General features: G+C 43.5%; 2 long non-coding RNA genes across 4 annotated transcripts; both read right to left on the reverse strand.

Moving 5' to 3' along the window:
* Positions 1–4,080: 4,080 nt before the first annotated feature.
* On the reverse strand, positions 4,081–8,190 carry LOC126487307 (uncharacterized). Its single transcript, XR_007588333.1, has 2 exons — positions 6,979–8,190; positions 4,081–5,445 (listed from the first exon to the last, which is right to left on the reverse strand). It is a non-coding gene; the product is annotated as an uncharacterized lncRNA (long non-coding RNA).
* A 1,762-nt stretch (positions 8,191–9,952) lies between these two features.
* LOC126487306 (uncharacterized) lies at positions 9,953–18,352 on the reverse strand. Of its 3 annotated transcripts, XR_007588330.1 has the most exons (4): positions 18,078–18,352; positions 16,615–16,980; positions 12,881–13,005; positions 9,953–10,093 (listed from the first exon to the last, which is right to left on the reverse strand). It is a non-coding gene; the product is annotated as an uncharacterized lncRNA (long non-coding RNA). The 3 variants fall into 3 exon arrangements; XR_007588332.1 differs by lacking the exon at positions 16,615–16,980; XR_007588331.1 differs by having other exon boundaries at positions 16,615–18,352.
* Between the last annotated feature and the right edge of the window lie 2,933 nt (positions 18,353–21,285).

The raw sequence follows: 21,285 nt of genomic DNA on the forward strand, positions 1-21,285 counted from the left end.
ATCAGAAAGCAACAGGTCTCCCCTTTACTTGGGCTAAGTTTTCAGTTCATATTCTTGGCTTGTATCCAACATGTAATACAATAAACACTAAGAAATGACTCAGTGGCTAAAAGCAACTGTCCCCAAGCCTGACAATCTGTGTGGTGGAAAGACAGGACTCCCAAAAGTCATCCTCCGTCCTCACACATGAACACACAAACATGTGTGTGCGCGCACATACAGACACTTGCAGTAAAATACAATAAAATATTTAAATAGCGAACCATTAAACATTTAACTAAAATTACATGTTATTTAAATGTCACTTCATGTTTACAAACATTAAGTAACTCATATCTTTGAGTCACCTCCTTGATTGTATAATACATTCAGAAAATTCATTTCTAACGTGGAATCTTACGAAAATTACAAGAAGGTATGTGTTTAATCAAATAAGTTATAACCCCATTCATATTTCTGAAATTGCCTTGATTGCTCAGGAACCTGGGCAGTGCTAATGTTCAAACACACAAACTATATCAGTCTAGGTCTATGTCTAGCCAAAGGTGTGCTCCAGAGATCTCTACTGTGAAAGACTTTCTGCAGAATTTTCCTAAAGGCTGAACAAGTTAGGAAAGAGATCTACAATGCCACTAACCTATTAACAATTCCAAGAGACCCAACAAGAAATGCTTTAATTCCTTTCACTCATCTTCTCCTAAACTTATGCATCCACAGATCTTTCTCTGCCTGCTACCCTTTACCCCAGAGCACATGGAGTCCAAATATAAGTGGCCTTTAGCCATGGTTGATTTATTTCTATGTCTACATGTGATGTACAGATTACAACCTGTGTGTATGGATCTGCATGTATATGTATGTATGTATGTATGTATGTATGTATGTGTGTGTGTGTATTTGGAGAAGGGGAGGGGGATGGGAGAGGACAGGGGCTGGTTCTCCTCTGCAGTTCTTTCCTTGTCCCTGTGGCTAGCGTTATGTATTGTGCTGTGTATAGATTTGCTAGAAATCAGGTCACTGGTTCAGGGAGCCTGCCCCACTGCTGGTCCCCGGCTGTTCCTGGCAGGACTGTACATGAGCAAGAGCCTTCTAGGGAAAACCCTAAGACTTTCAGGAAGTGGTCTATGATGGTGTGCTATAGTAACTGATGAGTTTCTTTCTTAGTCACGGCCACCACAAGGGGGTCCCCAGGAACTGACACGTCTCTGAGAAGATAAGAGAGATGCTAGGCTAAAGTCAGGACTGCCTCTGCTATAGCTAGAGACCCTATGGATTAGGAGAATCCCAACTAGATTTGAGCCCAGGTCCTCTCCTCTCTCTCTGAATTCCTCTCACCTCCATGTTGCAACTCTTGCCTGGAGCACCTGAGGTCTTTGCTTTTGATTTCACCTCCTTTGCCTTGAACAGTGGATCCTCATGCTGTATCCACTATTATGGATGTACCCCACCAGCCCACCTCACCCCGTCCCCAGACACAGTTCTAAGGGGCTCCCAAAGCTTTCCTGAGCAATAACTGGGCTAAAATGGGTTATGGATAATACCATACACCTGGAGCAGCAGTAGCCAACCCTTCTCCTGTGTCTGAAGACTTTTAACTCCCTCCTTCCACTGTCCGGAGACATGCAATTCTCAGACGGCTGTGGTGTCTTATAGTCGCAAACAAAATAATCATAAAATTAAAATAAACAGATGTGCATATATATATACATATATAACATTTCTCCTATAGATGGTGGATATTAAGGTATGGAATCTAATGGTAGCCATGTGCATCTTCATGGTCCCGTAAAGTCTAAGAAATATGTGGTTCTTAACAAAAATATGTTGAGTAAATAAAGATATAAAACTCAAACTCACAACAGTGTCTTGAAAAACTACAGTAGATTGCTGTTTTATGTGGGCAAGAAAAAATACAGGACATTAAGTAATTGGGTCACCCACAGCCTCAGAAAAGGGCTTCCTCAGGAGAAGCACATGTCTTGCCCAGCAAGACAAAGTAGGAACCTTCCAATCTGCACATCATGGCAGTATGAGGTAAGATATCACCAGCATGAAAAAGCCCTGGGATCTGGGACTTCAAAAGGGCCATGCTAAGTGACATAAGCCATACCCCATAGGGCAAATACTGTGTGATTCTACTCAGATGAGGCATGAAGGTTAATTAAACATGTACAGGAAGAAAGCAGAACGGAAATTGCCCGGAGCCCTGTGAAAAGGAAGGAGGGGTAGGGAGCTGGTATTTCACAAGTGCAGAGCTTTACTTTGGGCTACAAACAGTTCTGCAGATGGAGATGGTGGTGGCTGTCATGCCCCGAACACTCAATGCCATTGGATAAAGCACTATGAAATGACAAAGCAGTTAATATAATTTTGTGTATACTTTTAAAAATTAGGGAAACAAGACTGGAGAGCTCTTGCTGCTACACAATCCGGAGCACCAAACTTGAGATCCCAGCGCCTGGGCGATGGGCAACCTGCAAAGGCCTGAGCATAGAGATCCAAGGGATCTGAGACCTCTGGGCATAAACAGACATGTGCACCCACATCCACACATGCACACACACACACACACACACACACACACACACAAATGACTTAAACTCTTTAAAAGTTCAAGGTAAATAGGTAAAGGTTAAGCCTAAATACCAAATTCTTAACATAATTGTTGCAAATATAAAACTATTTTCCCCAAATAGCTAAAAAGGTTTGCAACACACACACACACACACACACACACACACACACACACACAGACCCCGCAGGGAGAGACACAGAGACAATGAGATACACAGATAGAACAAGAAAAAACACATTCTTGGTTTTCACACTAACCTTTTGGAATATGGGGCATTAGCAGGTGACCAAGAGGTCGCATTTTAACACATCTGAAATTTAAGAACCACTAGGTTTGAAATATTCCTATTTTTTTTAAAACGACTGTCTTCCTATTTTGACCAACGATGGAACAAAACCTAAGTAAGAATCCTGGGGCTACTTTCTTGTGCAGATGTTGCCTGGTCTTTACGCTCTTAACCAGATTTCTGAGCTCAGAATAAGCCACTAGCATTGTACCTAACTCCAGAGTGTGCGCCGTTGCAGGTGACCATCTTTTCCTTTTCCTGAATCTTGTCTTGATCCCTACCCCTTTCCACATCTCTGCCTTGTAAAAAGGCACTAACCATGGGAAGTTGAGCGTACTGATTGGGTCATGACCAGGCTTATTTCTTTCTCTTCGTTACTTCCAGTGACCCTTTCAGCAAGGGTCAGAGCCAGATTTGAAACTGAATACAAGAACAAGAAGAAGGGAAGGGTAACAAGAGCGTCAGGCTATAAAACTTTCCTGTCCCAATGCTACACTCAATAAAAAGAAAGGAAATGTGGGGGACGGGAGAAGGGGAGAGAGAAGGAACTGGGGAAGATACCTAAAATAAAAATAAATAAATAAATAAAAATTTAAAAAGGAAATGAAAGGGGTGCTACGGAAGGCACGGCTGTGGCAGTCTAGGGGCTTGGAGGCCAGCAAGCCTTGAAAACTCAGGGAGAGTCAAAGCTCTTTGGTTTCCAATGCATCCATTCTCCAGTTTCAAAATGGCGGACATGGAAGAGAAGCTCTCTCAGGGCTTCTCATCTTAGATAGTCTGCAATTGCGCAGAGTAAAACCACCCTGCACTAAAGTGATCACTATTGTCAGGAGCGTGGCTTAGCATGGCTTACACTTTTGTTAGCACACAGTTTTTCAGTAACGGTTTGGGCACAAGACTGTCTTGGGCAATGCTTCTGCAAGCAAGAAAAGTCAGCAGCTCTTCCAGCCCCGCCAGGACCAATGGGTGTCAAGGAGGAAAGGCACTGGAGCATCTGGGAGGCTGTCAAAGGCCACTGTACTGAGATGTGTGCATGCATCTCTCCCCCACCCCTAATGTGTAAGGAAGATCAAGGAAAAGGAAGCCATGAAGTTTAGGTATTCTGAGGAGATATGGGAGGGCATGATGACGGACCAGGCTCACTTCCACCTTCTCTCCTGACCAGTCATTTCTCACATGTGGATGAAGCAAATATTCCACTAGAAAAGGTGACATTAAGTCAGTTGGTCCAATCTTTATTTTAGAAGACCCCAGAGTTTGGAGCCAGCATAACTGGGGCTCAAACCTGGGGAAATGAGCAATGAATAAGATTTGGCTCTTCATCCAACAGCGGTAACAGAGTCCGCACTGACTCCCCATCTTTAACCAGACAAGAGAAAGGGCCAACTAAGAGCTGACCCAGGGAAAGCAAGAAGTGCTCAGGATGAGGGGCTCCCTTTTGCCAGGATGCTCTTGTGAATAAACCCGAGCCAATGTCCTTTTTCAGTTCCAAGTTCCAGTTGCTGGGCCTGGGGAATGGAAATCTTGAAAGCAATGCCATGAGGGAACTTGGCTTTTGTCTTTCCTGCTGCTGCCTTGCTCCTCTTTTTGATTTAGACAACCACTCTGCTAGCTAGGTGGACACTGAATGTCATGTCTATAACCATGATGATTGCTGAGTTTCTCTGTAATGTCAGAAATGGCCAGGGAGGGTTTAAACAGCCATATACAGGGCACCCTTGGGTGCACCATATTTCCCTCATTCTACGAAGCAAAGTAAAAAAAAAATTAAGCTCATAAAAATTTAAGGCAACTGTCTGTAGCTAAAAATAGAGAAGCCAAGTCTGGTGAGATGTGTATGGGTAACTGTGGCTGATGGATGTGAGACCTCAGCACAGTGAGCAGACTCCAAGGGAAGAGAGTTCAACTCACAATCTAGGGACAGGGGCAGCCAGAAACCCTGAGGTAGGCTGTGAGCCCTAGAGATGCTGGACAAAAGCCTTTGCTTTGTATTTCACTTTTCAGACAGGGCAAGGCAGCGTGGATAAATAAGTCAAACCCAGACATGCTCCTGCTTCAGCTCCACTCCTTGTCCATCCAGTGATGCGTCTGCAAGTACCTCAAAGCCTTGAGTTCTCCATCTGATAAACCAAGTTAGAACAACTTCCTAACAGTGACGGGACCTTGATGGAATGATGCAAATACTCGATGAAGCTGTTTCTATCCACCTTCCTCTGCTTGCCCTTGACAATTTCTGTTTCTCAGCATCTTTCTGTAAACAATTAAAATGAACAGCTGCCAGGTATGAATAGCTGTCATTTACAAAGTTCTGCAAAAAAAAATTAATAATTCCTCGGCTACAGCACCTTTCTTTCTCATGATCGCATTGTCCTTTGCTGAGTGTCCCTGATTCAGGTAATTTTCTCTTTCTCAATTCTGCTTCTTCCTTTGTTTAAAAACTTCTCAGTTTGCTGGGCAGCGGTGCTGCACGCCTTTAATCCAAGCACTCAGGAAAGCGAGCCAGGTGGATCTCAGTGAATTTGAGACCAGCCTGGTCTACAAAGCGAGTTCCGGGATATAGCCACAGATGTTTCACAGGGAGACTCTGTTTCAAAACAAACAAACAAACAAAAACAAAATAAAACTTCTCATTTCAACTGACCACAAGATTCCAGAAAGAAATTTCTAGCCACCACCATCACTCTCCCCACCCCGCACCCACGCACACTAGTGCACGTGCACACGTGTTAAACTTGGATTTGTGAGTTGGATTTGTTGAATATTACTCTGGTGATAAGGATTAGATTCTGATAATCCCACAAATCAATTACTAAATCTCTCCAGGATCAAGGGTTGCTTTTCTTTCTTTGAGTCATAGGGAATCATTAGTTGGCAAATAAAGCGTGAAAAACCTGTGGTGCAGACTGCCCCACTAACTGGGCCGTTTGTTTGGAAGGGGACATCATATGACACCCCCACACTTCCCAGTGAGCGTAGAAGATGTAATCAGGCAATTCTCAGAGCCAAAAATGGCTGGAGGACATACGGGTGAGAACCTTGGAACAAACAGAACTGCCTGGGTGGAAACGCACAGGCTTCTAAGGTGCGTCTCATCGTAGTTAGGGCTGTGAAGCCACCAGGATAAAAACTGAGTACGGTGGTATGATGCTAGAGAGTAAGGATTTCTAGGCCTGTGACGGCATCTGGAGTGGACCTCCAGACTGCTCTGGATACTCAGCAGGACATCTCCCATCAGGCCAGCTCTCCTTGAAAGCAGGGCCTTGGAGAAGACGCAGCACCAGGGAGCCCCTGCAGCCGAAGTACGACAAGATAGCCCTCCATCCAATACCAGGGCAGAATATGTCAGGCCTCTTGCAGCGCTACTGTGTGATCTTATCGGGAAGCCGAGGGGGTGAAGTGTATACGTCAAGAAGTTCGTGCCTGTTCATCGCTGTTCATCATTGTGGTTGCCCCCAAGCAGACCCAGCAAAGTAACACTTGAAGCCATTTCTGCAGAGAATTGCAAAAACAGCAGAGGCTGGGAGCCAGTCAGTGGTTCCACTGCAGTTCAAGAAAACGCCCACAGAGTGGTAGAGGCAGCTGCAGAAACACCACAAAACAGAGCGGCACACTAAGATACAGGCGCACACCCCCACAGCAGCTTAAACCAAAGGCGCTGGAGCAAGGGCTCCCATGTCAGGAAAGAGGCAGCAGATTCTTTCAGATGGTGTTACTGGTGTGTCAGCACGAGTTCCTTTAAGAGGGTTGCCTTCTGCAGAGAATCATCACGGTTATTGGCCACCTTGCAAGGTCAGAGGGAACAACACCCCACTGCCTTCTTCGAGGAAGGCATTTTTGAGATGAAAAGGAAAAAATACATAAATCCCAGTACTCAGAGCTCAAAACTGAGTTTCTACTTCAGAGAATTAAAAATGATTTCCCTCTAAGGAAACAAAGGAAGTCCAAATTCAGGCCCTGATGGAGTCCACATACACTGTAAAATCTGAGACGATACGGTCAATGGGAATGGAGAATTGTTAGTAATCGTGATGATTTTTGTGCATACAAGTAAAATGCTTTCCTTTCCCCTCCAATAGAACGGCAAGTCTTGGGTTTATCAGGTAAACATCAGGAATACCTGAGTAGATGTTTCAGTTCTCACTGCACCGCCAGCTATTTGGCTGAAGCCCTCGGGGGCAAACGAGACGCTCCTTGACTTTATTGTTGGGCATAGGGAATCTACATTTTAAAAAAAATGGACATTGAAATACATAGGTACAAACTACAGCTGGTGAACAATGTCTTCAGCCATGCTCTCGGTCAGAAGAGCCTGTCTATCTTACCTACACAATTTCATCTCTTCAGCAAACATCTTACATGTAACCGGGAAGAGCCATGTACATACAGTTGAAATATGATGTTTCTAGAAGGCAAAACTTAATGAAACTCGGGGTTGTTGACACAGCTATAATAGTATAATAATAGAAATATGATAATAGAAATATAATAATAGAAATACGATAATATTTAAAAGCAGAAGTAAAAGATTTTTCCCTGGCTCAATTTAATAGTTACTTTGCATTTTCTGGACTAGGAAATGGATGGGCTTCATAATGTCTCCTTAGTTCTGTGTCTTGCCGTGGAGCCAGCAGACACAAAAGCTGTTACCATTAACTCGATGGAACACATCCAGACACAGCACACTTCCCAAATGTCACTGTCCAGAAATCCTGAGGAAAGTGTGCTACAACAAATTCTTCTCCCAGTGGTCTGCAACAGAACCCGAGGTTTGTCTCCTCTAACAGCCGTGCACGTAATGAAGATTCTGGGGGATCTTTGGAGCATATCTTGAGAAACTAAGACGAGGAAGAAATCAAACTGCACAAAATGTTCAAGAAGTAGTCTTAAATTCAACATAACTAGATTGAGTATCCACTGCCAAGTTGCCTTCTCTAATGAAGAAAATTCCCTTCCTGTAGAAAAAGTTATCAAAGAGCTTGAGAAACAAACAGCTCAGATGTTAAGACCACTTGCAGAGAACTGGAGTTTAGTTCCCAAATTCCATGGTCAGGAGGCTCACATCTACCTGTAACTCAAGTGCTGGGCACTGTGATGCCCTCTTCTGTTCTGACCTCCCTGGACACTCAGACAGAATGCACATTCACACACACACACACACACACACACACACACACACACACACACACTATTTTACTAAGGAAAGAAAAACTAGTTTAAACTTATCTGAGCTAATGGGAGCTCACCAACTCTGACCGGACAGTGAGGGAACCAGCAGAGAATCAAACTAGGCCCTCTGAATGTGGATGACAGTTGTATGGCTGGGGTAGACTGTGGGCCCACTGGCAGTGAGACCAGGATTTATCCCTACTACTTGTATTGGCTTTTTGGAACCCGTTTTTGGAACTCTTTGGATGGATTCCTTGCTCAGTCTAGATATAGTGGGGAGAGCCTTGGTACTACCTCAAAGCAATGTTGCTAGACTTCATTGACTCCCCATGGAAGACCTTACCCTCTCTGAGAAGAGAATGGGGGAGGGGGCTGTTGGGGGAGGTGAAAGTAGTGGGAGGAGGGGAGAGAGTGGGACCTGGGATTGGTATGTAAAATAAGAAAAGATGGTTTTTAAAAAATAAATAAATAAAATTTAAAAAAAAAATCACAAAATATTGTCTTAAAAGTTGCAGATGTATAGTTATGTGTGAGGGAGAGCAAACCAAAAGGGCAATGGTGGTCCCCAGACTCTTAAAGGCTGAATTGGATTTTTTGATGGTTTCATTGTGGTAGATGAGTTGTGTATCTATTGAGATAGATCACTGTGGCAGAGGTTTTTCTGGAACACAACAGGAACTCACCAATGCTCCGAGGTGATCAAGATCTCTCAGAGAGCAGGTGACCACTCTCCCTTGCCTTCCAACTTATTGTCATTTCCCTCTGTCCTCATCAGGCATCCACAGGTGTGTTGGGCCTACCGCTGGCTCTTCCCACATGGCACCGGACACCAGAATGAAAACTGACACCAAAATCATCATGTAGCAAGAAGATGATAAGCCCATTTAACATTTCCACTCTAGGCTGACAATTCTCTCTGCTCCTCATAAAGTCTGTGGCTTTCCCTGAAGGGCATGCCAGTTTAGTAGCTAGACTTTCCTTTCATTGTTAGAGTTCAATACTCCCGAAATTTCATACACATTGAATTTCCAAACCCGAGTTTGAAGAAAGTACCGGATTCCCTCCATATTGAGAGCATGAAAAGAACCAAAGGCCTGGATGAATGGGGAAAAGAAGAAATATTCTGGCCACAGATGAAGACCTGTGCCTGCTGGCAGGGCCATAACTGATGTGTCTCCCGGGGCAACAAGAGGTTCGTGCTAGAACACTTCTTTTTTTTATCCTTTTGGGAATCAAGTCTGTCGCTTTGCCTGATTCCCTGTTGGAAAGAGGCCTGCAGTGTCTGAGATGTGGCGTGAAGACTGGTGTGTGACTGCAGCTGCAATACCCAGTGTTCCCTGAATGCAGAGGGGAGGTCCTGAGGACATAGGGGAGGGGAGGTGGACACATGAAGAAACAGGAGCTGTTGTTCTTCATGACGTCACTCTTCGAAATGATGCAGATAGAATCTTACGACAGAGAGAAGCTGCTGAAGGCTGGAAAAATATGTTCAAAGCCAGATACATAACCGCTCTCTCGGGAGGCAAGTACCTATGAGCATTTTCCATGAGACACTCTCCCTGACCAACTCCACTGTTCAGGAGAAAGTACTCAAAGAGGGCAAGGGTCATCCAAGAGAAGCTGGAGGAGACCTAGAATTCAAACTGAAGAGAGTCAGGCTCTACCTGGCTATATCATCAGCAGACTGTGGGGGCTCGCACTAGATTGAACTGGCTCCCGGTTTCCTAGTTAGGATCCGAAAGAAGTAGATTCTTGATGAAGCTAAAGTTTTAGAACTCCGCATGACTAGAGGCTTCCCATCTGCTAAGAACACTGCATTTCTCCAAGGCTTTGCTTGCAAGCAATTGCTGAATTGATAATCTCTCAGCGTGAGACCTTTGGGAGATGTGGCCTGAACTTCTCCACCAGCTCCCAAATTCGTTCTGTTATTAATAACTTCTCCTTATATAACCTAGGTATCCATACCTTAGGAAATTTAGTGTTAACGTGGTGACCAAGGTGGAGGCAAATTTGTCTTCTGTGGTTTGTTTCATCAGAATCAGCTTGGCTGCTTGTGGGCAACGGAGCTGAAGAAACACATAATTAGAGAGTGTGTCATATTTTGTTTCTTTTATTTTTTGCCTTTGTGTGTGTGTGTGTGCATTTTTTGTTTGGTTTGGTTTGGTTTTTGTTTTGAGACAGGGTGTCTTTGCTGAGTTTGGCACTTACCAATTTGGCTGGACATATCTGCAGGAAGCCCAAGGGATGCTCTTGCTTCTCTCCCTGCCCCCTGCAGTGGCTGGGGTTACGACAGCCTAGGCCTGCGTTCAGCTTTATTACGTGGGCTCTAGTGGGTAGAACTCAGGTCCTTATGCTGGCACAGCAAACACTACCAACTGAGATCTCTCCAGCCTTCATTTTTTTTAAGTTTCTGAGTATAACAGCATAGCTGTTTAAATTCTCCCTACACTAACTCGTCTAACTTCCATAATAATTCAATGATGGAAATCATTTCCTCCAAATGATGGATCCAGAAGAAGACCTTGAAATGTTTAGATTACGTCCTAACTGTTATTCTCCTCATCTACCGGAAGCAGAATCTGAATCCCAGTATGACTATTGGTACGCAGCCGTAGATCTGCCAGGGTTTGTGTAGGAAAATGCATCAACGATACCTAACATGCTAGCTTCAAGGAAAGTTACAATGTGCTTATCGAATGCTAATCTTCATCTTTGAGCCGGAAAGGCAGTAAGTAAACATTATTGACTTCCCACAGAGAAGGCAGCTTAGGCCTGCACCGTAGGGTTGGGAGATAAACACTGCAAAATGGCAACAAAGAACATTGGTGAAGCACTTGGGGGAACTCATGCAAGACATTTCTCCAATTAAGTTATCAAAGCAAATTTCCTGTTATTCCTTTTGGGATGTTTTCTGCTCAGGCGGCAGATATGGATCGGAGGGCAGGCCGGCTCCTATCATAGCTCTGCAGCCTTGCTTGTGTGAGGTCAGCCTTGTCGGCTCTCCTACCTTCACTAAGACTGAGAACCACTTTTGGAATCTGGGCAGGAAATGCGCCCCCACCAAACTCCTTACTTTCTGGAGGAGTCGTGGGTGGTGAAGATGTTTCCTGCCATTCTGTGCAGAAACAGAGAGTCACTTAAGCCCTGATTCATTATCAGTTCAGTAGGTGCCCCATAGACCTCTGCCCCTTAGAGTGAACCAGCAGTCAGGACAGAGGACATTAGCATCACGCTGTAACAGTTGCAAGCAAGCAAACCTGTCACCTTCCTGTATTATCTACAGATGGCGTTTGCTTCCTTTGACGTGTATTCTTACACTCGGGGTGGGAGGGATTTCTCGAAAAAACAATATTGTTGAAGGCACCAAGTCCCTGCCCCCCAGCCACCCTTTCTCTTTCCTTTTCAGGGCTCCAGGAATTGCTAACTGGCATATCCTGGACAACCCGCGCTCTTCAGCTAAAAATACCAGAGCCTGTGCTTATCTCCGGCGAGGCTTCCTCTCCAGGGGCTTCACAGACGTTATCTCATTTGTCCTTAGAAACACCCTGTGAGGTAGAACGTGGTCCAAGAACAGAAGCCCAGAAAGGTAAGGAACCTTGAAGATGAAAGGTCATTGGGGGAGCTTCTCATCTGAAACCCAGCAGATCAGCTCAGGTATGTGACTTCCCAACTGTAAAATCCATTCACCAAGCATCCATGACCTGACTCCAGAAACCTAGAGAGTCCTTACAAAGCAAACATGAAACAAGATTCCTGGCGTGTAGGAAAAGGCCAGGCTTAAAGGCAACTGGGCCCCCAAAGCTACTTCTTTGGGGTTATGATGATTTATTTATATCTTTCACAAACTGGGGATCCTCGACTCCTTGATCATCTCTTCAGATTGCCCCTTCCTGCTTTTCCCCTAACCTCATCTGCTACCATGATTTCACGGCTCACCCATACAAACTGATAGGAACACCTAGCTTTCCATCTGATATATAATCACCTCCACCTAGAAAGCAAATAAGGCTTAGTTATATCTACTTCAAAATGGATTCCATAATAAACAGAACACGTTATTTTATCATCCTATACATTGTCTTATATTCCCTTTCTCAAGACTTCACTTGGTCCCATGCCCAAACCAGGGAGTCATGGCAGCTTCCACGCCCTCTTAAGTACACATACAAAGTTCACTGGATTAAATATCTTCTGGATGCCCCCATGATCTGTTTCCTCCCCACCATACTCATCCTCTGGGAGACAGAGCTTGGCAGCATGAGCTGGTGAGCTTCTTCCTCTTTGTCTGCTTCCTAATTTCGCAGATTAAAGGGAGACAAGAGAGAGTGTGTTGTGAATTTTACCTTGCACCTTCCTGCAGGATATCCATGGCCTGCCTGAGTCCTGGACAGACCCGGCTCCATCAAGCATTCCTTCAAACATGTCTCTTTTTCTGGGTTTCAGTAGAAACCATTTGTTGATGAGCACCAGCCTGGAAGTTTTAAAGGATCCTACTGCTGGTGTTGCCCGTTCTTTCACAGTCCCCTTTGTGTTTATTAAAGCCCACCATACACTCTGCAAATAGTCCCTAAGCTTGTCATTTAATTCAATTTAATCACAAGTTATTTGAACTTGTTATTTAAGCACCCAGATAAAGTGAACTCATTTTCCTAGCTTGCTTTTCTAATCTTGTGCTAACACCGTGATCCAATGCACCTTGGGGAATGAAGGTTCGTTCTTACAGGTTACAGTCCATTAGCATCAGAAGCTCAAAACAGGAACCTAGAAGCACAAACTGAACCAGAATGCTACTTACTAGCTTTTTTTTTTCTCTTGCTCTTGTTGGCTACTTTTCGAATAGAGCCCAGACCCACCTGCCTAGGAACGGTGACTCCCACGGTGGCCTGGGCTCTCCTACATCAATTGACAATCCAGGAAATCCTCCACAGGCATGCCCATAGGCCAGTTCAGTGGCGATGATTCTTCAGTCGGGGTTTCCCTGGTGTGGCAGGTTGACAAACAAGATTAGCCTTTACACAGTATCTTATTCCTAAAGGCACCCAAAGTGATATAATTACAGACTTGTGTCTTTCCCTCCTTTCAAGGATGGGTTGAGTTTTATGTTACGTGCATGGTTGTTTGCATCTATGTAGGGATGTGCACCATGTGTATGTCTGGTGCCCACAGAGGGCAGAAGGAATCAGATTCTTGTGAACTAGAGTTACAGATGTTTGTGAGCCACCATATGGGTGCTGGGAACTTAACCAGAATCATCTACAAAAGCAGCAAATGCCTTGACCCCTGAGTCACCTCCTCAGCCCCTTCATCCAGTTCAGATATCTTTTGTGTTTTAAACCCTTAATACATATCGTCTCGATTCCTAAGCTATTTCCAAATAGCTCACCCTGTAGTCTCATATTTTCAGCATGCCCTGTCTAAAATGTCTAAAGTCTAATCATGCAAAAATCCATAGAAGTTCCCAGAGACCGTCAGCACATTGTTGACTTCTATGCCTGCGTCTGTCTGTCTTTTTGGATTAAGTCTTTTATCTCTGCTTCCAGGATATCCTTAATAAATATTTATTACATGAATGAGTATTGAATAGGACTTTTGATCTTTAAGCAAACACTACTATTTGCTTTCATAGTGTTCTTTTCAGTTAAGGTGTAGTTTGGGATTACCCTAAAGGAGCCTAACTGAGGAAGCCACAGGAATGCAAACACTTCAGTTCCGTGCAGGGCCATTTAGCTTGGTCACAGCTGTTGTCTTCACTCAGAGTGACAAATGACGTACAAATCAGAACCGCACATAGTTATCGGGTTCAGTTCCTGATTTCTCCACTAGTCCTGGAATTGTGACTCTGGGCAACTTGCTTTCTATTCTAGGCTTCAGTTTACCCATCTCTAAAATGAGAACAATAAAAGCACCCGAGTCATGAGTTCATTGCAAGTATTAAAAGACTTAGCACCGCCGGGCGGTGGTGGCACACGCCTTTAATTCCAGCACTCAGGAGACAGAGGCAGGTGGATCTCTGGGAGTTCGAGGCCAGCCTGGTCTACAAGAGCTAGTTCTGGGACAGGCACCAAAGCTACAGAGAAACCCTGTCTCGAAAAACAAAACAAAAACAAAAAAAAAGACTTAGCACCTAGAAAATACCTTTAATGATATGTAACCAACAATAGGTAAACAAGAGAGTCAGTGAGTATCTCTTAGTCTATTCTACGTTCACAGCCCCCAACATGGTGCCTGTTGGTAGCTTGGTAGCTTTTTCTTTAATCAATAGGTCTCTGTTAAGTATTTTTCCTTAAATGACCAACTCCTCTGCAGATGCAATGATTCTAATCAGACCAAATCAAACCGAACTAGAAGAGGCCCATGTTTAATGGCTGCCAGCACTCCCAGGTGGCTCCGGGAAAACATGGAACAAAAAAGAGGGAAAGGGGAGACCACATGTTCATGCTCTGGGGGCAGTGTAAATAGCCTGTGGGAGTGGTCTTGACCTTCCCTGGGGAGGGGTCACCGTTTGGTGACTTTCTCAGAGGTGGAGTTTGGACTGAGGCAACTCCCAGGGGAGGGAGCTTTGAAATGGAACTTTCAGCCCAACATTCTGATGTCAGGGGCTAGGTGAAGCCCCCTAACTAAACAATAGAGACTCTTTTTATAAAGGGGTGCCAGAGAGCTGAGGTGATGCTTTTAACCAAACAGTCTCTATCTGCAAATTTTCAAAAAAATAACAAAATTCGACAAAGTCCATTATTTGAGCCCATGAGTTCTCACATGAAGTTTCCAGAGCCTCTAGAAGATCCCATGAAGGGATATTATATACATTCTCTTCATTTCAATGGTTTGTCAGAAGCCAGGAGATAGTAGAGAGATGATAGACAATCAAGTTATATAGATGGATGCATAGATAATAGATTAGATAGATAGATAGATAGATAGATAGATAGATAGATAGATGCCCCATAAGATTACAGTGTAGCTGGGAGATCCCCATGGCTCAAGTTATCATACCTCTAACATATTTGGTAATGTTTATATTAAGTTTCAAGAACTTAAAAAAAGTCTGCAAGAGATATGGGTATACCCCTATATCTTTCTCTTTTTCTCTCTTGAAAACTCTTATGTGTAGCAGGCTTTCTTGGGCCACCAGCTCCCAAATCACGACACAGAGATTTATTATTAATTATGAATGCTCAGACTTAGCTTAGGCTTTTTTCTAGCTAGTTTTCTTCTTTAAGTTAAATTAATCCATTTCTCTTCGTCTATGTGCTTCCCTGGGGCTCGTTTACCTCACCTACTTACTGTGCATCTTGCTTTCCTACTTCCTCCATGTCTGTTGACTGAGCCCTGGCTGGCTGGGTCATGGCTGGTTGACTGGCTCTCCTTTTCTTTCTGCCTGCCTGCCCTGCCTATATTTCCTCTGTCTAGTTATTGGCCATTCTGCTTTTTATTAGACCTATCAGGTGCCTTAAGCAGTCAAGGTAAAGAAAGCAGCAACACATCTTTACGTACCATAGACAAATGCAGCACATACTTACATAGTTGAACAAATATTCTATTACACAACACTTAAGTATTCATTCTTTCCAAGGATATAATAGATCTCAATTTGAAATTTCAACATTAGGCTTACCAAGATTTTCAACTGGTCATTAAATACAAATTTCTATTAAAATTCTAGAAAGAGAAAAATCAAGAAAAAAAACTACCTTTGCAACATGTAGTGAAAAAATGCTCAACAATCTTTTTAATTATTTTTCATCTTTTTGATTTATATGTAGTTTTTTGAGTTGAGAAGATACTCTCTATACAATTTTATATTTTGAACTTTCAATATTGTCAAACAATAGTCACTGATCCAAATTAAGCATTAAAAGTAATTTTAGTGGCACTAATTTACTTAATTTAATCAGTGCCATAGCACATTTTATTATTTGCAGTAACTTGATTAAACATCTTTCATTATTACAATATTGATTTAGCCCCACTTTTAGAATTATTTCTATAAAAGTACAATAGCCTTTTTGGATTTTGCCCACATTTTTATGAAATTCTCAATATAAAATTCTTAGGTTAAAGCACACAAATATTTTAAGACTTCAAAAATACCTAACAAAAATTATTTGTGAGAAAATGTATTTTTACCAGCAATATCAAAGTTAGAATTAAGATAGAGCCAAGTTTTAAATTTGTATTTTTCTGATCCTACACTCATTGAGCTTAAAATTGGTATCTTGTCAAGTTTTCTCTTAAATCACATGTATCAAATTATGTTCATACATTGCTTAATGAATGGAAGAATTCTAAGAAATATGTCATTGTGTGACTTTTATCGTTGTACAAATGTGGAATAAGCTTTCACTACCCACATGGCATAACCCACTACATACCTACAGCTATGATACACACATGCATTTGCACACGCAACACACACACACCCTTGTCACTCTGAAGACTACGGCAAACAAAATAATACAACATTATATCAAACATATAGGAAAATCATGCCATAAAGAGTTGCTATAAATTCAAATGTAAATGGCTGCTATGGGCAGAAACAGCATATTGTTTGACAATAACATTTTAGTATGAAAGTAGAACACACCAAGTTTTGTCATTTTGGAGACATCCATATTGTGGTAGATCAAATAAGAAATGCCCCCCATGGGTTCATGTTTTAAACACTTGGTCCCCAGTTGGTGCTGCCTTTTGAAGAAACTGTAGAACCTTGGTGGGGTGGAGCCTTGCTGGAGGAAGGACATCATGGGGATACACGTTGGGTGTTTATAGCCTCATCCTGCTTCCAGTGAACAATCTCCGCTTCATGTTTGCAGTTGAAAGTGTGTTCTCTCATCCTCCTACTCCAAGACCTGCTGCTGGGTCTCTCCCACCAGTATAGATTCTTCTTATGGTGCTGAAAGTCCCAATACACCCTACCCTCTGGAAGGTGCCTTGGTCATGGTTTTCTAGCCTGGAAACAGAAAAGTAACTAACACCCATGGTGAAGACATCCTCACACCTGAACAACATTGCTTAGCTTCCTGCCATACACCTGGACCCACGGTCAGAGCTCCCAGGTGACTCCCTGGAGAGACTAAAGACAGAAGAAGAGTACAAGAGAGAATGCCTTTCACTCATGGATGGCTGTAAGGCCCAATTACACAGGTTCTCAAGGCATTGCATGGATTAAAGTAAATACATTTATTTTCTCTCACAATATGGTTTTCTGCTGAAGAGCAATTTTTTGTCATATATATATATATATATATATATATATATTATAAATGCAGGAGAGCAAATATCGAGGTGCAGCGCGTGACCTTTCTGGTTGTGTGGAACTGTTGTCACAGCCATGCGGACAACTGAGAACCCACACTGAAAAGTGGGACATAGGATCTACCTTGAGAAAGCTTGCAGTCTAGAGAAATGGATAACCATGAGGTAATTAACTACTCAGTAAACAAAACACATGCTCATGCACACATATGTGCACACACACATACACATACCATTTGTAATGAAATACTTTAAAGGAGTATAGGGTGTACGGTATATACCAATACTGATAGCACACAATTTCTGCAAAAGATCTATTCACATGTAGCCAGTGTTTTGTGATGGAAATCATTCTACTTTCTAAATATTTGGAAGGATTAAACGTATAATTTGATGATAGCTTTTCTCCTTTATCTTTCTTTGATTTCAGTGCAAACACACATGCTCCAGGGACAGATATAACATATGCCTACTTCTTTAACTCAGCTTGCTTGTCAAGATAAAATATGAACATCCAATATTCAGCAGACATGGGCTGCCTGGGCAAAGATGAAAAGGAAGAAGAGGATCTTATGTGGAATCTGTTCTCAGAAGCTTGGCATTCCACAGCTACTCGTGTGCTGAGTGGAAATTAAGCCTAAACGGTTGAGGTAGTTTATTAATAGGAATAACTAGGGACTGGCCACAAAATAAATAATCTAGGTTCTTTAGAAAGCTTTACTTACAGCCTCAGGCTTACCTGGTTAACCAACACAGAACAGTTCATGCTGGACAAGTAATGAATCATCTCACCTTGATATACTGCCTCTTCTGTACTCCTTACGTGTCTTAGCTTATCTACAAGGCTAAGACATGACCTAATGATGCAACTCCCTGCAGGCACCTAAGAATGATGCCTTTTTCTGTTATCCGCATCCATGGATCCAGGAAGACGACACCAAAGCTGGGCATTGGAACCTTACCCTGATCCCTGCGAACCTTGCTTGCTTTGTGGCCTATCTGTTTCCAAGGTGAACACAGACAAAGCAATGTGGCGCCAAAGCCCATTCTCCCAGTGGGGTGGAATAGCATCTTCTGAACATTGGACTAGCTTCCAGCAAGTGAGTAAAAGAGAGACCTTTGACACGTAGAAGCCAGGGAGAGGCTCTTGGAGGAACAATGGCCCATACTGTAAACTATTTACAGACCCCACCGGCTTCTGTTGTGGCTACTGAGTCACCTGGCAACTTGTATTGTTTAATTCGCAACCCCCAGACCTCCCTCCGCCACCCCCACGACTCCCTGTTCAGTTATTGTCACTGATAGAATCATCTCAGGCTTCTCTACCCCCCACGCCCACTGCCTGCCATCATCATTTCCCCTATTGTTTGCCAGGCTGGCCCTGACCCCTGTATTTATAAAGGCCATTTCCCGCTGCATCATTGTGTGCTCTGTAGCTGTCAGCTCCCCACATTTCCTGACAATGGGGTGGGGGTGTGTGTAAAAACTCAAGTCCAGCTCCCAACTTCCTCCATGTCCTGTTTACCACACGCCGCAAGCGTCTCTCCAGCCACTTATCAAGCTGAGTCCACCAGCTCTGATTTATCCCAGTAAGTGCTGCAGTGATGGCCAACGTGGCCTAGCCTAGTGGTCTGATCACACTCAAAGGACTCAGAGAACAAAGGGCTCCCGTGTGATTGGCAGACCCCCAAAAGGCAGTTGGCTGCTTGGGTTGACTATGGGGTTCAAAGTCAAAGCTAAGGATACACACACACAAAGCTTGGACACACACACACACACACTCCTTTCCTTGCTTCTCAGGATGTTGAAGGCCTGATAATTGCAATTTTCATGTCACAGCATTTGGCAGCTGGGTGTGTGTACTCTCAGAAGATAAAAACCTGGTAAGCAGAGGTCTGGGAAGACAGCCATAGCCTTCCTAGAAATGCAGTATTTGTGTGTTTCCTGAGATCTCATCTTTCCCTCCACCTCTGGGTTGCTCTCCATAGAAGATCAGCTTCTGTGGGAGCATGGTGCCTTAGCTCTCACACACTGGGGAATGGAGAGAGCAGTAACCTGTGCATCTGATTCTGGCATCTCTCCTTCCTTCTGGACCTGACTTCATGGCCATTCCTTCCATGTCCCCAGACAAGATGGTAACACGAAGCTCAGAGTGTTGGAGAAACCAGCTTGAAGCTGTGAGCCTGCTGCAAAACCATTCCTGCCTATGCTGGAATTTTAGCTTTGTCATTTCCTCTTCCTCCAGTTACCCAAGCCTTTGATTCTCTCAGCCAGTGCTTTAATTTGCCCTATTCTCTCCTCCCTTTTCGTCTACCGTTTACTTTCCTAGAACAAGGCAGGAGACAGCTATCAAAGGCACGTACCCTGTTTGGAAGACTACATTACTAACTCTCAAACCTGACATTTGGTAAGGAATTTTTCGTGGTTACATTTACCTAGTATGGTCCTTGTCAAATCAGGTACTAGCGCAGGGGGCTGTCTGTGAGGTTCAATTGTCTCACTGGGGAACCCTAGCTTCTCTGTGTTGTTTGTTATTGAAGTCTGCACTCTGTTCTGAGTAGGCAACAGAAACAGACAGCACCAGGAACCACCAACACATCAGTCAGCACTGCCCTCATGCCTGGATTTTGCTTTGGCAAAACCACATTTTTCCTAGCACCTGGGTCTCAATAGCCATGCACCCAACGCTCTGAGAGCACCTGGCCCCCTCTCTCTACCCCTGGCCTTGGGCTCAAAAGCTGTGCGTGCTATGTGTTTGCCCTAAGTTGCAGGTTCCTCCCAGCAGGAGTCTCCACCCTTACCCTCTCACCCAGCAAGCATCCTGTTGCTACTCCAGACTGCAGAGTTCCCAGCAGGTGATGGGCCAGACCCAAGACCAGTGACAGGGTGAGTAATGGACAGGGCAGCAAGCAGGTCAAAGGGCAGCTGCTTCTAGGATTATATCTCTTTAGATGAGGAGGCCCAGTAACTGTGATCACCTTGTGAGTTAGTTCCCAGAGCTGATGGGCAAGATAAAGCACATTAGCAAACTGTGCCCTCTTTGATTTTATGACACAGGGGGGCAAAAGCTTGCCTGGAGGACCTCACCTCTCTCTCCTAATGCTGCCTCTGCTAAATTATCATCCTTATCAGCACCATAGGTATCAAGTGACTCTAGAATGTACCTAAGGAGACCAGAAAAAAAAATGCCTGTTCTTTTGTGATTCGGGAGACATCAAGTGACATATCTTCCATTATCTGCCATGGCTGGCATTAAAAAATGCTAATAGAGGTGAAATTGTAAGAAATGGTAAACTCAGAGCTAATATTATGATGCTAATAGAGATGAAATTGTAAGAAATGGCAAACTCAGAGCTAAGTATTGAACATGCTTAACAGACAGAGGCAATAGCCTGTCAAAGAGGCATGAAGAAGAGGGCCTTAGGTGGATATAAATCCAAAAAGGTAAGCGCACCTCCTGCTCCAGCTGTGCCGCACATTGTGCTTACCTTTTTGGTCTTCCAGATGGATGCTGACATCACTGTGTATCCAATAGACATCATAAACCAAATCTGTCACTGTACGCAGTGTATACCGACATTCATGACAGAACATACTACTAACGAGGAGTTGCTAGTCTTGGCCTTGGCTCCATACTGTAGTCACAGTGGTCTACAAGCCTTCCACAGTCCATCAAATGAAGTCGGTATGAGTCCTACAGAGGAAGACAGATAATAAATGCATCAGACAATCTCAAGGAGTGATAAATGCTATATACTGACTACTTCCCTGGACTAGCTTCCCATGGCTACATGGGAAGTAAAGGAAAGATCCGAGACTTGATTTCAGGACTGAATCCTCAGAGTCTGAACTCAGATGTGTCAATAAAGAGGTAATAGAGAAAATTAAGGGACTGGATTCTAGAGAATTGTGTTTTTTTTTTTTTTTAAAAAAATGTTTAATAGTTCAGCATTGGCTGTGGACCATTAATTGTATATGCATAGAAAGATGGTGGCTCTTA

Source organism: Alexandromys fortis, unplaced genomic scaffold (genome assembly GCF_014885135.2).
Source record: "Alexandromys fortis isolate MF-2015 unplaced genomic scaffold, M_Fortis_MF-2015_v1.1 scaffold_168, whole genome shotgun sequence".
In the NCBI taxonomy this organism is placed as follows: domain Eukaryota; kingdom Metazoa; phylum Chordata; class Mammalia; order Rodentia; family Cricetidae; genus Alexandromys; species Alexandromys fortis.